Source organism: Catharus ustulatus, chromosome 6 (assembly GCF_009819885.2).
Source record: "Catharus ustulatus isolate bCatUst1 chromosome 6, bCatUst1.pri.v2, whole genome shotgun sequence".
Taxonomy (NCBI): Eukaryota; Metazoa; Chordata; class Aves; order Passeriformes; family Turdidae; genus Catharus; species Catharus ustulatus.
In genome coordinates, this window is record NC_046226.1 from 14,853,036 (window position 1) to 14,879,430 (window position 26,395).

Genomic DNA, 26,395 nt, shown 5'->3' on the forward strand with positions numbered 1-26,395 from the left:
CTGCAACTCACGCTGAAGGCTATTGGCAATGTCACAGCAACACCATCCAAACTCTGAAAATTTCAAAGCCTCTTTCAAAGCCCTGGGATGAGCACTCCAAAATGGAGGCAGCCGAAAATCCCTTGCCACTTGTAAAATATTAGATGTAATAAGATAAAATAGCAGATAATTTCCTGAAGAAGCTAGTTTCTAAAACAAAGTTGTCAAAGTAGGGTAACACTCCAGGCAACCAACTCCCACACCTTTTATCATCATCATTAGTCATTTATATTGCAGCAGCATGCAGCAACCCCTGCTGACGTCTGGGCTAGAAACCAGACACTGATAGTGAGAATGATACCTAGCCCAAGCAGCTTGCAAAATTACAACAGTACGAAGAATAAGAAAGGGAGGGAGGAAGAACAGAAGGTTGAAGTGGTTTGCTGAAGGTCGATTTGCACAAGCCTGGCACAGCCAGGAGATTCAGGGCCTCGATCCATGGGAGCAGCTGCTCCTCTGGCTCGTGCCCTGAGTGAGCATGGCATGGAAGAGAGATGGTAGCTCGACTTGTGCAGGTCCCCTGCTCCTGGGGAAACAAGCTGGTTGTGCCAGGAGTAACACATTTGGGAAAACACGTGGGCAAGGTGACACATCTCCCCTTCAGGTCTTGGAGTAGAGCTCTGTGGCAGAGCAGAGAACTGGGATTTGGGAGGGTAAAGGTCACAGTTAACTCACAAAATGCTCTGGGAAGGCCATTGGGACAGGCCTTTGGAAGAAAATAGCATGGGAAGAACAGTTTTTCTAACCCCTGTGCACTGGTGCATTGCTATAGAAAGTGTTTGCTGTTGGGAGTTGTGGTTATCACAGGGTCACAGAATGGCTGGGGCTGCGATCTCTGCCCCCTGGTCAGGCAGGATCACCTGCAGCCAGTTCCCCAGGACCATGTCCAGAGAGTTTTTCAATATCTCAAAGATGGACACTCCACAACCTCTCTGTGCAACTTGTTCCCCTGCTTGGTCAACCTCACAGTTATGTGGTTCCTGAGGTGCAGAAGTTTCCATGGTTTAGCAAAATATTTCACTTTGCCTATGGAGCAGAGACACATGGATTCAATTCTTTTTTCTTACCTCTTATTCTCTTTAAAAAGATACAACTCCTGTGGCCACAGATCTGGAGAGATTATTTGCATATGTCTCCTTCTGTACAGTATGCCTAACAACCCAAGTCTCTGTCTGCAGTGGGTACTGTACTATATAAGGAACATGCTTTGATAGCTAATGTAATGCAACATACACATCATGCTGCCTCAAGGTCATGGTAAATTGTATCTGTTTATATGATGCATCTTGACATACTTTAAAATGTAGTGCTAGTAATTTAAAACAGTGACCATACAAAATGTGGATAAGACCAAGAACATAGCCAAAAATTTCACTGACTTTTTGTATATGAGGATTCACTAGCATATTGGTAATTCTTCACAAGCATTTCAAGAAAAGAATGTATATTTTGCCACATTTTTCTTCAATGGACACCAAGTCAAATCCCATTCACAAAACCTTGAGTAAAATTACCACTTAAAAGAAAGCTAATCTGGATTTATGACCCCAGAGCAGGGAGCCAAGTTTAATCCTGATTTTTTTTAAACATATAATGAATTCATTAAAAATATTGCTTGCAGTAAAGAGGCTGCTAACAATAAATAAAATATTCATAGTATCTGAATTATGCAGAACTGGTCATTGGAAATGATTGTGTGTAAGTCCCAGAATCCTTATAAACATAGGAAGAGAGCCCTGAGTCCCACTTAACTGGTGTGATAAATAAATAAATAGCAACTTGCCTGGAAACAGTAGATTGGATAATGTTTTTTTAAACTTTGTTTTCAAAACAAAGTATTTATGTGTTTTGAATTGTTGACCAAGATATTCTGCATGTTCACACAGACCTGGGTTTTATTCTTGCTGCTGTCATACCAGGCCTATAGGGTTGATGCTTTCTCCAGTAAGATACTTTTCTCACATTTGTAAAGTACCTATTTGGCTTTACCTGTAGTTTTAAAGGTAGATGATCCTCCAGGGAGATTTTGATCCATTTCTTTCCTTTTCATGCTCTAAGGAAGCATCAAGGAGGGCTGGGATGAGCTGATTTGGAGAACTGACCATACTAGTAGAAAAAAAAGCTTATGGTCACAGACCAGCTAAAACCCATGGAAAATGGTAGCCCTGTTCTTCAGGGTCTTTCCCAAGAAAACAAAGCTGGGAAGTGAATGCTAATCATAGCAGAGGTATCCAGGTGTTTTCAGTTCATGATATTTGAAGAAATTCTAACAAATAGAAAAAAAATCTAAGATTAAAAAACCCCAAGCACTTCTCCAAAGGTTATTTGAAGGCTGAACTAAATGTTAATTCAGATTAATCTGAAAATTCTGATCAGAATCATTCATACTGTAAGAGAATGTTTGAATTTTCTTCACTATGTAGGAAAGAAATGGAATGCTGCTTGATGGACAAAAGTCAGCGGTGTTCCAAACCTGGACTGAGAAATGGCACCTTCTAGCGAATACCCACAGACACTGGTAAACATAATTAACCTATTCCAGGATACTATAGCATTTCCAGATATTGTGATTTTAAAACCTATCTGTATTGTAGACTAAATGGGCATTCATAAGGATAAATGTTAGATGTGAAAGGAAAAAGACTACATGACTGAAAAATTGAATGTGCAAAGCACTTTAAGAATACATTGTCACTCTACCACCCATCCAGAAAATTTGAGGCAGAGGAAGATTTTATCTAATTTTATCTAAATTCATGAAGCTGCCTACTGCTCCAGAGAACCAACCCTTTTTCTCAGTTTCCAAATCAGTACCCTGTTCTTTGAACCACATTTTGTCTCTGCACCCTCTGGTTTGAACTGATGCAGCTCATCTTCAGTTTATACTGGTTGAAGAGTTGCAGCATAAGCTTTTTAAGAAGTCACTTTGCAGTACCAACAATTTAAATCAGCTTAACAGAAACATAGAAATAGAAACAGTAAAATGTCTTTTGACCTTTGCTGTTGGCTACAATCAAACCTATGCAACAAAGAGAGCAGAGAGAAAATGTTGGACATATGCTCAAGATGAAAAAAAAATGTTTGGGCATGTAACACAGTACACTGGAGAAAACTCTCAAGAACAATTCATCGTGCTGAGAATATTATTCCTGTAAGACTGAAAGGGTCAGTGTCATCCTAGATTATGCACTGCACGAGTGCCAGCCATAGAAGAGGACCCACCCACAGGCCCTACACTCTTGGGCAGAAGGTCACTAAACACTAGCAATTGATCTGTGGCTCTAGACACTCCAAGGAAGGGCACAAAAAAGCACCAAATGAAATGTGCAGGTTTCTTTTTGTTATTGTACAGACTGCTTTGTGAAAGATGAATAAAGCCTTAATAATGACAATTATTGACTGTCCTGCCAATCCAGAGTTAATCAATGCCAATGGTGAATGAAAATAACACAACTCACAAGAACATCCTTAAACAAAATTCCTCTATATTTCCTCCAGATACTAAAACAACCTTCCAAAGATTTCATCTTGTTTAAAGTAATTTTCCTCCAAAGAATTCACAGCTGGTTAATTGCTTTCACACAAGCCTGTCTACCTTAAGAACTCAACCTAAATCCTACTTTTCTTGTCCTATCAGCCATTAGCTCCACCCAAACCTCACAGACACAGGTGTCATATTCAGTCCTTGTGCTCCTTGCAGGGATTTTGTGTCACCCTCTAAACCACTCTTTTTTAAGCTGACTCCAAGAGCCATGTTGTGCATGCCACAGGTCCAAGGGGAGACAGCTTTTGTCACCCAGTGACTTTTTCTGTTGAGTTTGGCACGGACATTGCCTCAGCCAGACCACAGACCTGGCTCTCAAGCTGCTGTCTGAGGTTTGAACCATTCTTCTCATTTCCTTAGAACTCCAGATGTCAAGCACACTCCAATAATTCACACAGAAACTGCCCAGTGACTGGTGACTGAAGTGCAGCCAGCTCTGGAGTGAAGCACAGGCAGTTACAAACCAGAGAGCCATGCCAAATGGTCCAGAGGAGAGGAAGGGATGCAGATTTTTTTCTGAAGAGAAAGAGTATGGCAAATTTATACTGGGAAATATCTTATTCCATGAATCAAGAGATGCAACCCTTCTTTGCCAAAAACTAAGAAGCCTAAAAGCTCATAACTCTACATTAGTGCAGCAATTATATTAGCTTTCCTGTACTTTAAAAACCCGAGACAAAAGTTTAATGTTTCTGGCTTTGCTTTTTAAATAGAAAGTGAGAGTTACACTAGACAAACTCCAATTTAAAATCTCAGCAGGGCTGACAGCTGTATTGAAGAAGAAAGCTTTTCACAGTACTAGCTTGTGGACTGATTTTAATAATGGACATTTTCTTTCCACAGATCCAATATTATACTCTTGTTGTTATTTTAAAACCTGCCTGGGGACACATAAATCTGCCTGTATCATAATTACACTTACCTACATTTCATGCTTGTAATCAGGCTAGGACCTATGGCAGAAGCCATAGAAATATTGGGTAATATATTCTGCATTGATAAGAAAGACTCCAGGTATTTTTGCAAAAGGATAATCTATTTTATGGATAATAAATTAACTTTGTCAATTTTTTAGGAAGCTAAGGTTTTGTCAGGAGAATTTTTTTGCTTATTTCTGAAAGCAAAAATTCAAAGGACTCCTGAGTCTTTTTTCTTGAGTTCATGTGTCTCTTTCTTCCAGTTGCTCCCAAATTTCAATTCCTTTCTCCAGTCCTTGCTTCCCTGGAGCTTGCAGCACTGTTTGGCAGGGTGGACAGGAAGACAGATGCAGGCTGGTCGAGTCCTTCCAAGAGAAAGCTTGGGGTCATACAGCTCATAGCTACACTGAAACCCCCACAAATAATCCAAGAATCAGGCTCTTTATGGAAACCCACTGGCAGTGTTTTACTTTTAGTACCGCTGCTTCTTGAACTACAAATGTCAGAAGCGTATCTGTAGTGATGTGCTGCTGCAGGCTGGCTTTGGGAAACCCTTCATAAAAATCTGTCAGTGAGGCTGGGTAAGTTCCCTCCTCTTATGAAGTCATCCATTCTGGTCACAGCTACACTCTGCATTGTCCCTGGGGCTAAAGTAAACAGTACTGAGGAGAAAATGTGCATGACTTACAAATTCACAGCGCTTCACAACATGCAGATATTTGCAAATACTTAAGAGCAGAATACCTTTCTCATAGGTACCTGCATGTACACCATGCTTAACCAGCATGTGCCACCTTCTGTACACTGCACAACCAGTTAAGAACAAACTCGTCTACACTGCACATGCAATTACAGTTTTGGTGGATGCTCTTGACTCTCACAGGAAGGATGTTTGAGTGGCCAGAGCACCATGTGGGGACTGAGGAGTCAGGGCCTCTGTGCTCCTAAGGTCACCTTCATGAACACAGGGACACCCTTTGCAGTTGGGAAGTTGGTCAGCATGAGCAATTCTGGCTCTGGGATACTGTGTCTTTGTCTTCTCTTCATATTAACACTCCCTCCCCAGTCATGTGCTGCCAGGACAATGCTGTGCAGAGGTACTAAACATTTTATTAAAGTACATGATTGCCATCTTGTCAAAGCAGTGTATGGGCTGCCTCTTCCTCACTGCTGCCAGGTGGTAATTGCCAAGCAGGAAAACAGGGATTTGCAAAAATGCCTGTGCTTTATAGATGGCACATTGCCTTTTCTTGAAAGGCATAATCCCTCTGTTAGCACACAAATCTCTGCTGCCTTCCTTCTGTTTTCTCATTCCTGACTTCTTGTAAATGCTAATTTTGATTTTTTTTCTTGTGTCATTTTGCTGTCAAAACTGTAAACACTAGACTATAACTAGGCATTGCATCAAAGGAAAGCTTACAGATGATTGGTCTTCATTGCTTTTTTTAACATTCTACCCCCTTTTTTTAACAGCACAGTAAACAAGATATATAAAACTTCCCAAACAAGGCTTATACATGCATCCTGCTCCGACTTTTCCAACTTGCAGTCATTTATAATTGACATCAGCTGTTTCTCTGCTACAGTGACAGGACTGCTGGTCTCATAGCTGTGCCCAAGGTAGCTACCACCTAGCCAGGTGGGAGCAGATGTCTCCTAGACAATAAAAGGCCTGCATCCCCATGAGGAACAGGTACCTGAAACCACAGCCACAGTCCTCCTACACCCTTTACATGCACCAACCCTCCCCTGCCTGTTGCTCAATCCAGCTAGATCAATGCCAGCTGGGTACACTTACACACATCGTTTAGTGCAAGGGTAAACAAAGATCTAAAATGGACTTGTGATGTCACTTTACAAGGAGAAAGAAGAAATCAGCTCCTTTCATTATCAATCATTCTCATGCAGTTTTGTGGCAGACAAGCAGGCTGCTTGAGAGAAACAAAACAAGAAGTGTGCGAAATCGTGGAGATACCCAGCCGTGGAGCAGCAATTCTCAACCAGTGGAGATGTGTGTGCACAAGGCATTGTGCAGATGTGTGTGCAAAGGCATTGTGCAGAGACACACAGATATGCCCTGAACATTTGCTGAAGCCCCAAGTATATGGCAGATAAATATCTGAAAGAGGAAAGTCATGGAAGATAAGTTTCAGATAAAGAAACAAAGTGCAAAGCCAAGGTATATTTGTATTTTCTACCACAGCAACTTGTACCAGTGGTGAAGATGGAACAAGGCGGTGATTTGATCCAGTTGTGGAAGAAATCAGTGGCACAATTCTCACTGACCAGCAGGTACTGGACTAGGCTTTGAAATCAAAAGTTGCCCAGATGAGCAACAGTGAGAGAAACAAAATACACTTTGTAGTAACCAAGTCACTCAAATGGCTAGCATATATATATAGACTCTACAGCCCTGTGTTAGTCCCTGAAAATGAGCCAGTCAGTAATTTATCAGTTCCAGTAACCTCAAAGAACACCATGCAACCATGAAGATTCACAGAAAGTCCCATTCTTTTATTGATCTACTCTTGTTTAGTAACAGCTTATAAGAACAGCCCCTGCATGATGCTGCAGCATGGCTTTCTAGCTTAGGTAGTTGAGGAAAAGTACAGTTACAACCAGAGAGACATCAATAAAGATCAGTGGCAAGTGATCCTCTGCAAAAGGCTTTAAAGATAATGAATGTATTAATCATTAATAGCAAAACTCAACATAAAGATCCACATGTAATTCTGACAGCTGGGACCAAGTTTGTAGTCGAGCAGACAGTGAAAATAGTTACTATCTTTTTGGCATTCTATGTGCTTGCAGAATTATTTATGGGACTTGCATTCACTTAGAATTGAATTCTCTAGAAGAGGCTGTTTCTCTTATCATTTCTTCAATATCTACCCCTGTCAGACCCTGATCTCAATAACTGATATTAGCTGCAATCTATGTGATAAGCACAGAACAAAAAGGTTCCCGAATTTCAAGCACACCCTCCTCTTGGTAGGATTCGCATCCTGAGATGATCTTGTGCTGAGCTTTGCAGCTCTTCTGAGCTTCTGCAGCTCCTGCAGGTGCAGCAGGGCCAAATCCTGCCAGTGGCTCACTAAAGCAGCTCCTGCTGCTGCCTCCTGCCCACAGCCAAGGACAGCTCCCAGCTCTGCCTGCCCTCACTGCTTCCCAGCTGTCCTTCAGGACCTGAACTGCACATGTACTGTAATAGATCCAAGAGGTTTTCTTTGAGTCCATGGTCCTGTACAAGCATAAATCAATGTCTGTATTGAATTCTAGGTTATGTGAAAAGCACTGGCTTTGCATATTTTTGCTTTATCATCCAATCAGTAGGCTAGAAGCAGTAAGTCTAAATCCTGAGAGGGTTAAGCCAGTCAAAATACATCAGTGAACACAGCCTGAAAGAGAAGGCATTGTTTGGCATGTATCTTAAGCTGTCAGGAAGAGCAGCCAGTGAGCAATGCAGTACTTGACCTGTCAGCATGATGCAGATCATTTACATAGCTTTTTACAAACATTAACAGATTAATCCTCACCTTGGGACACACAAGCAAGGTTCAGTAGCCCTGACAAACAGATCTGGAAGCTGTCTCCCACAGTGATGGTAACCTGATTTCCAGGAGGATCAGCATCTTTACATCTTGTAAAAGCAAAGAGGATGAGACTTGATACTTCCAGACCAGGAGAAAAAGAAGTGTGAAGCAGATAGTAGCTTTGGCCCAACCTCTTGTGCTTGTGGGGAACTGGGGCTGTGGGGACTTCCTTAAGTGCTCTATCTTGGCTCCTGTTCACACCAGCTGTGACAATCACAAGTGGGATGGTAGCACTCACCCTGGCACTGAGGACACAGTGTGTTCATGTGCAAAGTACTGCATTTCACACCCAAAGCCTAAAGCAAACCGAGCAGCTGAAGTGGAAAAGTCCTACCTGGTTGTGATTTCCCTACACAAAAAGCTACCCAGAGCATCTCAGCTCATCTCAGTGGAATCATTTTATAGAAGAGTAACAGTCATCATATGAGTGGAAACTGAATTCTGAGCAGAGAGCTTGGGCTTTGCATTGAGGAGCAGGGAGGTTATGAGATGGATATGGCCCAAAAGATCACTGACAGAGCTCATAGACCCGGAGACAAAGTGGCACATGGCTATGGCCCATGAGGCCATGCTGGCTGGTTTTATTAATTACATGAGAGACATGATTTGTGCACACATCATTTATACAGATGAGAAATCTGGTTTTAGCAGTATTACTGAGGACTGAGGAGCTGTCTGTAAGCCATGGGGGACTGGGAGAGCAGGTCCCTGGTGAGGCAGGACAAGGTGTGGTCTCACAGGTGTGACCCCTCACAGGAGGGACATGTGCATTTATGCACTGAAGGGATGAGAATCTTGGTTTATACCCACATGCAGTGTACCAGATGCACTGTCATGGGGTTTAACTGTGTATGGCCTCATGGGCTGGGATAGACACCAACAGGATCAAGGGAAGATGAATCTGTACAAGCATCTGCTAGAGATGTGGGCAAGGAGGAGAGGATGCCACATTCTTCACGTGCTGTAACTTGGTAAAATTTTTTAACTGGCTTTAACTGAAGGTCTCTGTTTTATGAAGGAAATTGCTTATTGATCCTGTCTGTTTGCATCATATTCATACAGTGCTATTCACATGCTTAACCTGGAGACACTCAGAAAGGTTTTTTCTCCTTTTCTCCTTTTTCTCTCTTCACACACAGCTTCTGCAGGGAGATGCTGCACCTCTGGATGAGGCTGTAGCAAAGGGCAGTGGGTAGGAAGAGTTTGTGAGGGAAGGAATGTTGTTCCTGACATTAAAATCCCTGTGATGCCCATTTGGTGTGCTTTCTTCATGTACTCATAGTATCTGCTCAAATCCAGATGAGAGGTCACAAATGGATTTGGAGATAGATTCAGCAAAACCATTGTAGGATTCTCTCTGTACCATTACACATAGTTTACCTATGGATTTTTGGGGGGTTTCGTGATGCTTTTGATGTACCTTCTCTTTTGAAACATTGCAGATGTGATTTGTGGTATTTTACTAGTTTACTAAAATTCAGTGAGGAACGGAGCAGGACTCAGGACCTCTCAGCAGTAAAACATCCATTGCATGGTTTTCAGGGTGGGGCTAACAACTAGACTGAAAGACAACAGTGATCCTATAAAATTCCTTTTGAAAGCACATGAAGAGATGCAGAATTTGTGGTATAACAATTAGGAGCAGAAGTAATAGACCAGCCCTTCCTCAATCCCCTCTGAAGTGCTCATGATACTAAAACCATGCAATGAGGTACCTCACGTTACACAGGGTGTTCCCAGTGAAATGACAATTAAAACATGCTGAACACAACATTATGTCAAAGATGCCAGTACCTGAGCCAACAATACCTCAGAATGGCTCCAGAGGAGCAGGTACAGTGTAGATTGTCATACATATCCACAGCAGAGTTTTCAGAACTCATCCAGCTGTGCCAGGCTTCAGAGCATTTTGGTGCAACATTCCATTTGCTATGGAATGAGGTCGCCCAAGCCAAATGGGTATGACATTACTGAAAATCTTCCTTTTAGAAAGGTTTGTTTTCTGGCTTTCATTAATACATATAGAGGACAAGTACTGTGTTCAGCAGCACAGAAACAAAACTATCCTAAGGCCCATTGTGGTCATCCATTAAGAGCCACGTTCAAGAGTTCTTTAAAAGCCTTTATGAAATCCTACCTTCTCCCATTAAATATTTTGTAGTACTTCTATATTCAGTGAAAAGCTACATTTACTGTGAGAACCCAAACAAAAAACCTTTTACCCAGAGTTTTGTTTAGATGCAACTTAAATAAAGGAATTCCAACACATAGCTTTTAGACAGTCTTGTCATCAGCTTTGCCATTCCAAAAGTTACATGCTTTTGTTTTCAAATATTAGGCTTGTCTTTCTTAAAGGAAAGTTTCTGGTATTCTTAGCACAGTTCAGTAAAATCTCACTTTGCAGACAGTATTGCTAAGTTGGGATGTGTCAAAATAAAGTCCTAAATGTATCACTGTTTCACATGGAGGAAAAAGTGTTGCTTTTCAGTATCTAAAGACATATGCATGCAATGATAAATCACAACTTTTCAGAATTCAGAAGTTAAGACTATGGACTGCATTCATATCCACTGAGGTCCTTACAATTAATGAAATTCATTATTTATTTTTCATTATGTTGATGGACTTCGGTTGTTCTCCAATATTTCTTAGACAAATAAAAACCACTTTAGCTGTGAAAGGTCAGTAATTATCCAACTACAATAATTAGATGTACTTTCCAGACTCCTAATGTTGTGGAAAATATACAAGTATTATATTATAAATCCCATGGTCAGATCCTCAAAGGTATTTGGATACCTTACTCCCTCTGGCTTAAAAAATAAGTAGGGGCCACATGATATGTTAAGTCCTTAAGCATGTGCTTGAACTTAAACACCTTTATGTATTCTAATATCCAAGGTTCCATGGAAAAAAATGCCAGCTTAGCTAGAAAAGACTTCCAGAACTTCTTTTATGATACTTGCAGAACACATTAGGTGTAGTTTAGCAGGCTGAGGCAGGCTGAAGATGACCCTCTGCAGCATCACTGTGGATGAAATTCAAGTGCAGGTGATCTGCCCGGCTGCTGAGCTCTGTGCACTGGAGATTGTTTTGAAGCAAGTTATGTAATTCCTTACTACAATGGAGTAGGTATTGACAAAAGCATTCCTTTCTAATATTTTTCCATTATAAGCCAGTAAAAATTTCATTTCAGAAAAAATAAAAGATTATATTTGGTGCAGTAGGGTCCATTTTAAGTTCTCTTCTTAAGATTTTGCAGGAATAAAACCAAAGTGAGATGAGATTTCCAGTAAAGTACTTTTTAAAATCAGACTTTCATATTCTTCTACATTAATATGTCACTGGGTAATTGGGCAAGTGCTGTACTTGTCAGCATCCAGAGGCATGTAACACCTGGAGCTGCACTAATAGACTGATGTGAGGCAGATACTAGTTAAGCTTCTAGGATGTTCTTCTGCAGAACTAATTCCAAAACTCTGGCATATTTGCAAAAAGCTATTTTTCCTTCTTGACATGTAAAAAAATTTTCTGAGTTTGTATTAAGATGACAAGTCAGATTTTTTTCCCCCAACTTGAGATGTAATTTTAACTGCTAAGTATTTTCCATATAAACCATCTTTTCATTTCTCATAAAGAGGATACAAAACTGAAAGATTATCTTGGACAGAGGAGGCATACCAGGGTTAATAATGACTGTTAGGTATCATATTCTCTTTCACCTCTTTTCCCCACAGCTGCTGGATTCATAATGACCTGTGTGAATTCTAGACAGCAAATCATCAGTCTTTTTATGTTTTAATTGGACTTTTTTCTGTGTTGAAATTTGATTAATTTACCAAAAGCCTTCAAAACCACTGCATAGCCCCACAGCTCTTCCTAAACCCTGACAGCATAAACAGGTGCATATGTACATCCCCCAGAACCTGTATGGCATGTTTAGGATATTTATATTTAGTGACTTTCTGTTTAATATAGGATCTATTTCCCCTGCGTAGCAAAGCAATTGCATAATTAATGGTTACATTCAAACAGAATGGCTCAGGAGAGAAAAAGGAATTTTTAGGACAACTGTGTCAGACTGGAAAGGAAGTATGCATCAGTAATTCCCTTTCACATTTGATGCTTCAGCTAGTATTAAATTTAAAGTCCTAATATAAGTCGTTAAGCAAAGAAATGAACGAAATGAAGACCAACCTTGCAGGGACAGTGGTGAACTGAGAATAAGGACATTTGGGTTCAGTTCCGAACTCTTCCCTTGCCAGTATAGCTTTGGGCACTTTCTTTGTTGCTCAGTTCCTTATCTATTTAATAAGGATATTAATACTCGATTAATTCTACTCCTTCCTGCATGCCTTTTGAGGGTCTCTGGAAGGCTTTTGTAGTAAAAAGTACTACTTCTGGTATCTGTAAAACTCAGAAAAATAGAGGCCTGCTTTTTATTGAGGACGCAAGAAGAATTATAGGAGGGAATTGCCATCAGAGAGTATGTTCTACCATAGACCTGGTGAGAACTGCTGCTCAGTATCAGCAATATGGGACTAGGCAATATGTAGTGCTAAAGAGAACCCTTCAGAAAGCTTCTAGTTAAAGGAATGACTTGTGAGAGCCAATAAATATTGGGACAGCTATAAAAGATCCAGTGAAAAAATTCACAACAAAACCCTTTCCTCTGAAACCAAAAAAAAAGATGTTGCAAAATTTCACTGAGAAAAACAGATAAACAGATATCAGTACAATTTCTTGTAACAAATTGAAGTCTGATTAAAAATGTCAAAATGAAATCTTGTGGCATTTTGACATCAGTATTTCAAACATATTGTTTTTTAGAACTTCTCATTTTTTTTCCTGGTTTATGTAAAACACAGATGCTGATCTATAGAAATGAATTAACAAGAAACATTCTTTCTATGGACATTTACACTTAAATGAAAAAACTTCAAGTTTCATTTGGAATTTGTTTTGGGTTTTTTGCAGGCCTTTCAAAAATCAGGTTTCTGCTGGATCTTGGATCAAGACAGCTCAAGATATTCTGAATACAGGGACTGATTATGTGCCACATTTTTCTTGACTGGAAATAGTTACTGCAGGTGTGGAAAATATTTCCTCTGCTCAGTATAACTTCTCTGACAAGGCAGACGGTTCAAGCTTTAATTCATACTGTTTACAGTAAATTCACGAATACAAGCCGCACTGACTATAAGCCGCATCTCTGGGTGTTGGCAAATATTTCGGTTTTTGTCCATAGATAAGCCACACCCGAATATAAGCCGCTTTGTCGTTCGCAGCGAGGACCCGCGTGCAATTAGTAACAGAACCACGGGAGGGCGGGGTTTACTGGCTGAGCTAAGGCTGTGCAGGCTCGGCCCGCTAGGGGCCGCTGATGGGGCCAGGTGGTCCAGCACGGTGCTGCCGCTCGGGGCCGGCCGCCGCTGCCACTGGGCTCGGTCACCCCGGGTCGGCGCTGCCCCGCCGTGGCAGGCAGGGACGGAGCTTCCCCCGCTCCTACGGCAGCGGCGGCGGGCGGGGACGGAGCTTTCCCGCGCCCGTGGCGCCGGCGGCGGGCAGGGACGGAGTTTCCCCGCTCCTGCCGCGGCGGCGGCGGGCGGGGACAAAGCACCCCATCGGCTCCCCGAGCCGCGGCAATGGCTTGTGTGGGGCTCCTGTCGGCTCCCCGAGCCGCAGCAATGGCGGCGCGGGCTTCCCCCCCCCTCCCCGGGCCGCGGTAGGGGCGGCCCGGGTCCCCCCTCTCCTCCCTGGGCCGCGGCAATGGCGGCGCCGGGCCCCCCCGTCTCTCCCCTGGGCTGTGGCAGAGGAGGAAAGAGAGCTCTCCCGCCTCTCTCCCCGCCCCCTGTGCTGCCTACAGGGAGCCAGGCTCCACCCGCAGTGCAACAAAGTAGCGATTTGTAACAATCGCAAAATGCCGACTTTGCAGCTGCTCGGCTCAGCACTCTGGCAGGCACTTCTGAGGTTGTATTAGCCGCTCCTGATTATTAGCCGCATTTCCGGTTTAGGAGCAAAATCTTAGTCAAATTGGTGTGGCTTGTATTCGTGAAATTACTGTATTTAAAAAATAGTTCAGTGGACTGAAGTGAAAGACAGGTGTTCTCAGCATCAAACCTTTACTATAAGTATCTTAAAAGAAAACAAAATTACTCATTTTACTTGCTTTAGAATTGACAGAGAAAATCAAATGCAGCTGTTGTTTTAAAGTTTTAAAATTATTTAAAATGTCACTAAAGTGCTTAAGTCACAGCAAATCATGGGCAGTAATGTATACTAAAGACAATGAACACCCTGTATCATGTAAACCTTCTCTCTCAAATCAACACACTCTTTAGAAAAGAATCCACTATTCTCACTATGTATATTACAAGGATAAAATAAACAAATGAACCTAATACTGAATTAGTGTACTGATACATATTAAGCTTCTATGCTTGTTTTTCACAATATTTTTCTTTCTATCATAATGCATAACCTTGTGGAATAAAAGTCCTATGCAAAAAAGAACTGTTCTTTGCAAATGACAATTAATTAAATATTGCTTGTTATGTAATATATATCCTAATAATATAGACATTTATAAGCATGCAAAATTGCACAGAGAAATAAAACCCAGATGATTTTATCCTTCCTATTTCAATATATATCTATATTCTGTAGGAAGTTTACGAGAATTATGATTTCATATTGTGTTTCTATACTGTAAAGATAAATCTTCCTGGATCAACTAAAGAGATAAACATCATTTATTAACTTAAAAAATGAACATATTTAATGCAATAAAAAGCTGGGTAAGTGTCCTTGAACCTAATAATAGTGAGTATTTGTAATATCAGTGATGTTTCAAATGAACCCAGGATGGGTTACTGGAAATATTGACAATACCAAGAAGAAATGCTAATACTGTCAGAAAAATAATAAGGCAATGAATGTTTCCAATAAGAATACACTTTGTTTCGATTTGGAGGCCACTAATAAAGGCAAATTTTTGCATACTCTGATAATTTTTCTCTAACAATGTACCTGTACAGTTGCATGATCTTTAAGAATGTAATTAACCTATTTTTCTTGCTCTAATTACAAGGCAAAAGATTTGCATAGGTAAAAAGAAAAATGATTTTGTTTAGAAGGGAAATCCAAATTTTGCCTGAAGCCTAATAAATCTGTTTCCATGACGATCAAAGAGCCTGGTCTTATAAAACATTTTAGAATTTATTCACATGAGTAATTCTTACTCACTGTGCTAGTTTTGACCTCTCCCATTCTGAGTGACCACTGTAAGAGATGGAGCCCAAAGTCACGGATTAAATGAACTCAATAGAGATTTTGTGGACATTTCTGGGTATTTTACAAGGATGGTCCATAGACTAAGGGAGTGATATCTGCATGTTATATATAAAGATGGCAAGGGGAGGTTGGTTAGTGAGGATGAATTGGATAGTGTGGTACCTGAGCATGATGTAAATGGTGTAGAATAAGCAATAGAGAATGTGCTGGGTTTAGCTGGAAGAGAGTAAATTTTATTTCTAGTAATTAGTATGAGGCTATGTTTGGTGCTAGAAACATATTCACAATACAGAGATGCTTCAGCTCTTGCTGGGCAGAGCTTCCACAGTGCCAAGGCCTTTGGTGCCTCTCATGCCACCCCAGCAGAGGCTGGGCTGGGGCTGCACAAGGAAGGGAACACAGCTGGTACAGATGACCCCAACTGACCCAAGGGATATTCTGTATATGGTGTCACATAAAATATGTAAAACAGTGTAAAGATAAAGGAAAAGAGGAGAAGGAATGTTCAAAATTATGGCATTTGTCTTCCCAAGTAACCATTGCACACAATAGAGCTTGGCTCTCCCAGAGATGACTGAACACCTGCCTGCCCATAGGAAGTGGTGAATGAATTCCTTGTTTTGCTTTGTTTGAGTGTGTGTGGTTTTTGCTTTACCTACTCAAGAGTCTTTGTCTCACCCATGAGTTTTCTCACTTTTGCTTTTCTGGTTCTCTCTCCTATCCCACCAGGGAGGAGTGAGCAAGCAGCCCTGCAGTGTTTAATTTCCAGCTGGGGTTAAACAATAACATTCATGCAAGTAGTTCCACTGATTGACATAGAACTGCTGATGTGAGGAGAGGTTTGCAATGGGCAACTTAAATTTAGGATGTAGTCCTCGTTCACACAGAGAGATTCTTTCTGAACTGAAGATGACATTTATGGGCTGTGTTCTTCCTCAGTTTTGCTTATTGGTTCTTACACTAGTCACACATTTTAGATAGCAAAACACACAAAAATTCTGCTTCAATGCACAGGTATATGTTTTTTGAACCTTTACTCCTAAAATCAAGGCTGACTCCTCTGAACCCTGTTGAAATACTGTCACACTACAATGTGTTTTTTCATCTGTGCTTTCTCCTGCTGCAGTGATTTGAAGAAGTTGCTTTACCATTTGCTCTTTAAAAACTGTCTCATGGAGTCCTCCATCATACAAGGAAGAGATTTATTGGGAACTACCACAAAATTACATCTTTTGAATATTATTTAAGCTATGATTCTTTTTCATGAGTTCTGCTATGCCCTGGCTTTTGTGATTTGGCTTTATTTATCCTTCCCATCCTGAGAACCTGCTGCCAGGACCCTGTCATCTCTGTATCCAACTGTACAGTCTATGACAGCTGCCACACAAACCTGCTCCTGATCTTTTTCCAGCTCCATTGAAAGCAGTCAGATTTCCAAGGGGTTGCTTTCAGAGTGGAGGCAGGCCCTTACCACAGTTTACTCAAGAACCACTCAACTTTCCAAACTCAGTGATCAACCAGGATGCATAAGAAAATACATGTTTCACATCACCTCTATATCACCTTTCAGTTCTACCCTAATTTCTGAAACAGACACCCAAATAAACCAGTCTTCCTGGAAAAGAAATCTGTTCTTCCATCTCAGTTTATTAATTGTGCAATTCCTGATCTGCTTGGCAATTTCTTGACAATTTCTTTAAGTATTTGTAAGTCAGGTAGTTACAGCTCCTTGTACTCCTCTAGCACCTTTCATCCAGGGAGACAAAACCACATTGCAGCTATTAACAAAAAATATCTTGCAATGCCCACTGAAGAGATTTCTAATAATTCTCAATGCTCCTCTAATACATAGCAAAAATTACTTGATGTGAGTACATCCCATACTGGACTTGTTTATTTTATGACCTGGGTAATAATTCACAGTGATTCTTTTCAGCTTTCTGACCAAGATCTGTCTCCCACTGTTCTAAAGCACAGCATCCAAGTCTGCACTTGATAGTTGTTTCCCATGGAAACAAAATAGAATAAATATTTTGTACCTGCCAGTATGGCAGACATTCAAAACCTTTCTGTAGCTTTCATTTATTAAAATAAAACTATTTTGGGACCATTCTTGCATTGATACAGGATTTCTTTTACATCCCATTTTTGCCTTCTAGTGGTCAGTGCACGACTGAGGTGCAGGGAAGGTATAGAACCATGACCCAGAGAAACAGAGCAAGAGAAGGAGGAGGCAGGAGAAGGGGAATGGAGGGAGGGGAGGAAGGGAAAAAGAGAGAGAAATGTTAAAGCAAATTCCTAAACATCCTCTTTATCATGGCAATATGTGCAATACAGCTGTAGATGTTCCAGTCCAAATGCAAATGACAGCACAGGTGTGCACAAACACACGCACATACACACTGTCACAAAGCAAGGGAGAAAGACAGAAATGATCTTACAAAGCTGCTGCAGTAATCAGGACACTTGCTCCTGAAAACAACCATGCAAGCAAACATTCCTTTGTTACGTTTGTATATTTTTTCAATTTTCATTTCACTATTGCTATTATTTTATACCTCTCACCACATCAGAAAGATAGTTATTATTAAAAGGAAGGAAAAAGGCCTTACCATGCAGTGCATCAGGAAGAGATGAGAAGCACAGAGCATGCTGCAGAGATTAAGCTCAGCATGGCATTCAGATATCCTTTGGAATTGAAGAAAATTGTCCAACCCATTCTTACTAACAAAGCGGACAAGTTTTCTCTAGGCTTGAATTTTTCACCAGAAGACAGATCCTTACAGTGCATTATATTTTCTTCTTCAGGAGATATATTTCCTCCAGTTAAGTTTCAGCTCCGCAATGCCATTTCCAATCAGCTCTAAGAAGTTCTTCATTCCCAGATTCGCGGTGTCATCAGAGGGACTCCAAAGAAAATAAAAGAAAGAAAGAAAAAAAGAAAATAATACCTTACCAAAGCCCTGAAATTACTACACTGAAAAGGAGAAGATAAAAAAATCCCACAACACCCCCTCTTTTACTCTATTATCTAGGTGTTTCACAACAATCAGTACTACCTCTTTGGTCTCATATATGCAGTGCTGATCATTCGTAACAAAGGAAGAGGCAAAAACTTTCCCAATTTACACATGATGCAATTTCATTGCTGCTGCTCAACTGTGAGCTACCAAACAATCTTTTTCATCCTGATGCATCTTTAAAACCATCTGACAAAAACACCAGCTATCCCTTTCCCTTCCCAAAGAACGCAAATATTAGAATTTCTAGAAAAGTGTTGAAGAAAATCTGACAAATAACCAAAAAAATACAAATCAGATCTAAAAGCAAAAGCCTTGAAGCAAGAAGCTTCTTGAGCAACGAGGTGCTTTGCCTGAAGAATTTGGGGGCACGCACGTTAAGCACCGTAGGGAAGCAGAAAGGGGAAAAGAACGGTGGCTAAGGGAGTGTTTGGAGAGGATGGGGTGGGACCTAATGGGAGTCAGCAGGAGTGGGATCCTGAGTCACCCTCAGCCTCCTGCCTGCTCGCTGACAGCAGCTCGGGCTTTCCCTGCACTTCTGCAAAGCATATTAATTGATTCTGGTTGCTGAGCAACTAACTCTGGGGAGCCACATCGACGGCTCCGGCTCCGGCGCAGCTTCAGCAGCAGCAGCAGGGACAGGGCATGGTCTGTCCTGCCTCTCCTCCTCCCGGGATCATCACCCTACCCTACCCACATGTCCTCAGCTGCCCTGCAGGGAGGCTTTGCAAGGAAAAGGCAGGAGCCCTGGGTAGTGCAGCAGGGAGGAGATGGGATGCTCCCCAGCCCAACTTCAGACTGGCAGCAATGTCCCTCTGCTGCCCTGCCGGGGACCCTGGGCCAGCAGGGCTGGTGGCCACAGGGAACCCAACCAGCTGTGTCAATGGGTAGGTGAATCAGGATGGTGCAGCTTCTCAAAAGCAAAGATCACCTGCAGGATGTTGAAATGACAAGTCCCATGGTTATCACAGAAACATGGAATATCCTGAATAGGAAGGGACCCACGGGATCATCAAAGTCCAACTCCTGGCCCTGAACAGGAGATCCCCAAGAATCACACCATGTGCCTGAGAATCTTGTCCAGATGCTTCTTGAACTCTGTGAGCCTGATGCTGTGACCACTCTTGTGTGGATCCTGTTCCAATGCCCAACCACCCTCTGGGTGAAAAACTTCTTCCTAACATCCAATTCTAAACCTCCTCTAACACAGCTCCATGTCATTTGCTCCAATCTAACATGTTTCCAGTTGAACATGGGGCCAGTTAAGCTCTATCCCTGCAATAACATTAATTATTGCTTATTCCTGACCTCTTTGTGATGTTGAACTTCAGGCAGAGCAGACACTTGTCTGGCTGAAAGGATACACTCTAAACCAGAACCACCATGCAGAGAAAATGCCTAGGCATCTTTGACACTGTTTTTAATACTGCAAAAGGGATGTCTCTGACAAGACCTTATAATTGCTTTAACTTTTAACGTTTAAGTTCCATGGAAGAGCAAAGCAGCAAAGAGGCCATTCAGTTTTGGTCCACAAAAGAGATGGGATAACTGAGTAACTGGAGCTGGCTCAAAGGGGTTTCTCCTGGAGTGCCTCGACTGATGGCCCCGTAGGAGCAACATAGAGGATTTCTGCAAGGTGGATGCCAAGGGGATGGACCCTGAGCAGAGCCCTGCAATTTGTGGCAGGGCTTCCACTGACTTCTGTGGCTCTAGATCTGAAACAACCACAAAACACAAAACCCCAAAACACCACAGTGTCTAAAAGAGGACATTTGCCTTGTGGTGTATGAATCCTTAGTCAGATCGTGGCATTTGTTCAGCACTGACTAAGCTGTCTTTCTGTTGCACAGGTAAGATGTAAGAAATGAGAAGACCTCAAGATTTCTCTCCCTGTGACCTGGCAGTAAGTGCACTAGATCTTGACCAAGCTGCTCACACATGATTACTGTCAAATATCTGAGCTAGATCAGTTCTTTATTCTGTTACAGTGATAGGATAAGTCAAAGGACAAGGCCCTGAGAACTGCCTTAGCTTGCAGTCACAGGGCAGAGTTATCTAATTCTCCTCTTGAAAAACTCTAACCTCTATCTAGTATGCCTTATCTAAGTGGCAAACACCAGGTCTTTGTGAAAAAGGACAGGTTATCTTAAGGAAGAGAATTACTTTTCTGACAGTAACTGAGCTGCACCACACTGCTTTCATGCTTCATAAAGAAAGATCTACAGTTTAGCCTCATTTTCTTAACAAAGCCAGATGCTTCACATATATTCAGAGCTCAGGAAGAGCCATGAGAGCTAGTTAGCAGAGCTGTTGTATGAAGCAGATTGCAGAACATATTCAGTTCATCCAATATGTTTATTGATATGAGCATGTACTGGGAATTCCTTATCCCCCAAGTACAACATCCAGAGAAATATGGGAACATTTAGACTAAGGGAACAAAGAGAGGTGGAGAGATTTCACAAATTCTTGCAAGGGAATTATTAAGTCTACATGAATGTATTTCACCAAACATATAGTAAAGAAAGATTTCTTTCAGCATGATAAGTTATTTTTTTATCTTTCCACTATTACTCCTTTACATTCATGATGGTGCCTGTTTTTATCCCCAACAGTACAATCTTTAAAAAGTGTGACAACAAAGTGTTAATATTTTAATATGCTTTGTTTTTTACTTTATTTTTACAAGGCAGAATACCAAACAGTGTTGAAGTTCTTTGTAGTGGAAAAAGTATCATTAGAAGTTTTGGAGAATGGCAGTTTGAAGGGCAAAACAATAAAACAAAACAACCATAGAAAGAAACGAAGTCAACAACAGGTGATGTCAAAATGAAAGCAAACTAGAGTGTAAGAAATAGCTATCTGATAATTTGAAACATTTAGGAGAGGAAGGTTTGGAAATGTCAACATTTGTGCAACTTTTAACCTTTTTTTTTAGAAAGTGCAAGGCTGCTTAGGTAAAATTCAGTCTCTTACAGAAAGCAAGTACAGTATCTCTTTTTCACTTACACAAGACTTGAATTTAATCTCATATAAATGCTTTTTATTATTCATTGAAAAGTCTGACTAATGCATATGTTCTATTCCTATTCCATTTTTATGTACCTTTTCTCTTCTCACCTTTATTTCCTTTCAATAGTAGCATTATCCTCTTTGAGAAAATAGATGTCCTGTGAGCCGAAGGACCAGAGCAAGCTAGGAACAAGTCATCCCTCATCCCCCGAGGGAATGGCACAGCTGGTGTCCCATCAAAACCTGGCAGCACTGAGCAGACAGGACCCCTACTACAGGACCTGGGGCACCAAAATAACAGGGATGTGAAACAAGCCATGGCCCAGGCTGGACAGAAGTCTGTTTCTGATCTTAGACTCTACTGCCAGGATCTGATAGTGAGAGAAAGTCCCCAGGGAGACAAATGGGAAGAAAAAAGACACTTCTGTCAATATGTTCTAGTCCAGAGTGTAGGTGAGGGTGAGTAAAAGATGACATTTGAAAAAGGCAAGTGAGTGCTGCAGTGAGCACAAAGTGGTGGCTGAGGGCAGGGAAACAGAGCCTTTCTGAGGAGTGAGAGGCTGCCTGTGCTGCAGGGACAGAGGGCAGTCAGGGTGGGTGGGCTCCTTGCTGTGCTGGGCAATTACTCTCCTCTACCCTGGAGCACAGCAGAGGCGACTTGGGAATGGGGGCACAGACTGTCAGACATTTTAGAATTTGAAACAGAAAAATCTCTCAGGGATCTCCCTGCAAGTCAGGAGCAGGGAAGGGCAGAGGGCTGGAAGCAGAGGTGCACCAGCCTTGCTCTCTGTGTGCTCAGACCACTTCTGCAGTGCCTGCCAGCAGCAGGTGCCTTCCCTAGCACAGTGCAGAGGCACCAAGTGACACAGGAAACCTCCCCAGCTGACACAGCCACAGCATGGTCCAGCCACTGAAGGCAGATGAAACAGCCTGCTTCCCAAAGCATTAGCCTTCATCACAATCACAGCTTAATACCATGAAGACCATCATTTTGTTCCTTGTAAGTCACATCTTTTCCAATATCTGTGATTTGAGAAGTGAATTTATTTTTTCAATGCAGCATTGTATGTAAAAGATACAGTAATTTTAATAGAAACTCAAAGATGTGCCCAGATAATGAAAATTATTTAACATATTAAATAAGAGTTATAATTAAATTATTAACCAAATTTTGATTAAAAACTTGTGAAAATTATTTGCAAATAAGTGTTCTGGGCATGGTTCTCATTTTAGCCTTTCAATATCCTGTGTCACATTTGCTATTCAGTCAATTACAGCACAAACAACTGAATTGATTTCTTGCCTTTTTAGTTTAAATGCCATAATACATGCAGGAAAGTCTGAGCTTCGGTGACTGTATTTCCAGGTAATCAGCAATTAATTGAAAAATCTAACCATAAGAAATAAACTTTCATTCAAAGAAAAAAAAATATCCAAAGCATGACAAAGGATGTACACAAAGTTCCATCTATCTACAGAGTATTTAGCATTCCCAAACCCTATTTCTAATGTATTTAAAATATATTATTAATGTAGTAATTATTTTCCATATTCTATATGGCAAGTGTCTCTTTCTTCTCTGTTTTTCATCAATGCAAATCAGACTACACAGTTGTCAAAAACTTACAGCACCAAGAAAATAGTATATGGTAAGTAAATGGTAAGTAAAGCCAGTAAAATGAAAAACATTTAAGATTTGTTATTCTCTTTCTTTTTAAATAAATGCTGCTTTACTACAACTTAACTACCAACTGACTAAAGAATGGTGAAAGGTTACAGCTTGTGTTTGATAATTGTTGGGTTTGTTCATTCTTTCATAAGTTAGTCTGAAATACATTTTAGTGGATCTGTCTTGTATTCCATTTATGGAAAAGTAAACATCTTATATTCACTGATTTCAATGAAATCACTCCTAGTTTACATCAGTGTAGTGAGTATAATCAATTGCAGTACTAATTTTTGTTCTTTTCAGAGTTACCTTCAGTTTAAATTTGTTATGTACCAGTAATATAGCAATGCTTCTTTACATCACCCTAGCTCTAAAAATAGCATCTCAATACTGCTATATCAAAAATGCATGCACAAAAAATATGACTACCTGGCTAGTAGCACATCCATTTTCATTGCAGAAAATATATTCATTAAGTATCTTTTCTTCTTTAGAAAAAGAAAACCTGTTTTCAACCCATTTAAAAACTGACATATTGACTTAGGCTTCCATTTTGTGCATGCAATATGTACAGAAGTTGTATTTGTGGGGGTAAGTCATTGATATTGCACACAAGTTAGATGTCAAAATAGAGAGTTTTATCCTAATACTCTGAAACAGGTAAAAAACGCTCCCTGATTTCTATGGCAAATGAACTGTGTTCTTAGGAGACTACTCCAGTCTCAGACAGAAACTGCTTAGCCTGTTGCACCAAAGAGAGGCAGCCTTGCCCCTCTAAAGCTGCTGAAATGGACTTGTTCTGTGCTTACGTTGAACCACTCCAGAAGACAAGTACTGTGCTGTGAGAGGTGATGATGTGTTTGCAGTGTCTGTGCTCAAAGTGGAATCTCATTAGAAAAACACTAATCTTGCTGTAGAGCTGTGTAGTAAGATAGGACATGCAATGCATGAATTCATTGAATCCCAAGGGTGATCATCTGCCTGAAATTCTTTTCTAGATAAGCATGTTCACACGTAGCAAAAAAGCTCTCAAGCAGCAACAGTTATTACTGCTGAATAAATATTCACATTATTTCTCAACAGGCAATATACCCACCGGGCAAAAAAATAATAGTATGCTAATGAAGGATTAGACAGACATGGCCTAAATTAGTCCTACTACAGTTCTGTTAAGCTCCTGGGTGTGTATTACATGACATTACTATTTAATACCACAGAACAAAAATTTCTCTCTCCCTCCCTCCTTTTATTTATTCTTTTCTCCCTTTCTCCTCTTTATTTAAATTTTGTTTGGTTTTCACTTTTTTTTCCCTTTAACAAAAGAGGTGGAGGTTGCCCTTCCTGGGTTAATTTCCAAGCATTAAGAAAAGTAACATAACCTGAATATTTATATGATTCACATCTAAATCTCTTTATTACTACACAGGATGCTGCTAGAATTAACGTTTCATAGCAGCCAAAGTAGTCCTAAATATTATTCAGTACTCCAAAATGTGCAGTATGGGTGTTGTCATGATACTGCACAGTTTTTTAATAAATACACCTTAGGAATGTGACAGAAGCCAGATTGAAGTAGCTGCTGGCACTTCTATTCTGAATACAGCTGATCTCCAGAATACCAGTATTCTGTCTGGTAAAACCTCTCAAATGCCTGTTCATTCTTTGCTTCACAGAAGCTTCAGCAGCCAGTTTGATTTTCTTTTCATCACCAGCAGAGGTGTCTCTGTAAGCATCCTTCTGGTGGAAGTCACTTGGAACAGCTCAGAAAGTCTTTCAAGTTTAACAGAGAATGCACCTTAGCTGGTGGGGGCAAAATCTCCATCAGCAATCCTCTGCAGGGTCCTTTAAGTCCTTCCTAAATAGTCACTCCATTGATTGATATTTTGAGAGTTTTACTGATGAATAAGGTCCTGGTATTCAGAAGGATTACACTGAGTTAAATGATATCAGCAAAATACACAAATAAGAGTTCCACAAGACACCCTGAGCATGTCGTCTTAATAAAAAACCAAAAAACACACACACAAAAAAAAAACCAAACCAAAAAAACCCCAAGCAAAACAAGACAAATCAATCAAAACGAACCTGAACATGTTAACTGTTTATGATATATCTGTTTCTTAAATATCCCAGTTGCTTTCAGGCTTTTTCTTGGAGCTGGTCTCTGATTAATTAATTAATCACAGCATTTGCACATCTTGAATGCTTTGTTTTAATGTCTCACTCTCTTCTGTGGATTTTTCTGCTGTGAGATTTTAATGAGAGCCATTTCTCATATTTTTATGCAGAATTATTATAAGGAGGAGAAAGTGATAATAACTCAGTCTTCTCTTAATTACGCTTCTAATTATTCTTAGAAGTTTATTTATAATTGTGTCTGCCAGCAGGATTTGTTTCAATTATCATAGCCAGATTGGAAACAGAGCTTAAATGAATTCTTTCTGTAAACAACCATATTTTAAAACAAGCAAACAAGAAATATTAATATTTATTTTTAACTCAGAATACTTCCTTCTCTGATAGTCATTCTTGTAAACAAAAATCTTAGAGAATTGTGTAAAATTTTTGCCCTTCAATACTAATAACACATAAAGTAGCAAATGTTCTCAGAGGACACAAATAACTTAATTAAGACAAAATCTATTTATGGTCAAAGTGTCTTTTTTCCCCCCTTAAATGGTAATAAGGGCTTTTATGTTAAAAGTCTTCAGATAGGAAGCCTCACCTCTAGAGGCACAGCAGTACCATTACTCAAAGAGAATAAATGTTCTTTCAAGGGTGAATAGGGAAGAAAAATCTATTTTTGATGCTGTTAGATTCCCACTTGCGAGATAGGAAACCCCTTGTTCACCGCAGTATTCCTACAATGATGCAGAGCTCATCTGAAAAGCAAGCTGCCGAAAGATCTCAGTTCAGGAAGCCCTGTTTGCAGGGAAAAACTGTTCAACAAAAATCATCTTTAGAAAGTACGATCCTATACATATTATTTCATTTTTCACATGAAATCAAATTATTTTAACCAGAGTAAACAATCTCAAGTAATTATAGGATGACTGAAAGAGATTTAGAAATGGGTATTTCAGTATGCACAGATGGTTGATATACACATTCTCTTCCAATAGTATTAAATGTATAAAAGTTAGGGTTTAATTTGGAGTGAGATTCATGGCTATGAAAAGAAATAATAGCTATTGTTAGGAAATGGATTTGTAACCCGACAGACAGAAAATGACAATGTGCTATACTGCATGTTTCAAATCTAGAGACAAACATTTTGCCTCCCTATCAAACACACTTCCCTTCGACAC

The 26,395-nt window shown here is 40.4% G+C and overlaps 1 long non-coding RNA gene across 4 annotated transcripts in view; it reads right to left on the minus strand.

Moving 5' to 3' along the window:
- The window catches only part of LOC116997381, a 146,023-nt gene that overhangs the window by 14,650 nt on the left and 104,978 nt on the right, over positions 1–26,395 (minus strand). For 3 of the 4 annotated variants that reach the window (XR_004418173.1, XR_004418175.1, XR_004418174.1), the window contains one exon: positions 17,999–18,293. This is a non-coding gene — a long non-coding RNA (uncharacterized LOC116997381). Of the gene's footprint in view, positions 1–17,998; positions 18,294–18,445; positions 19,243–26,395 lie in introns of those variants that run through there. The other variant, XR_004418176.2, reaches the window with a different exon arrangement.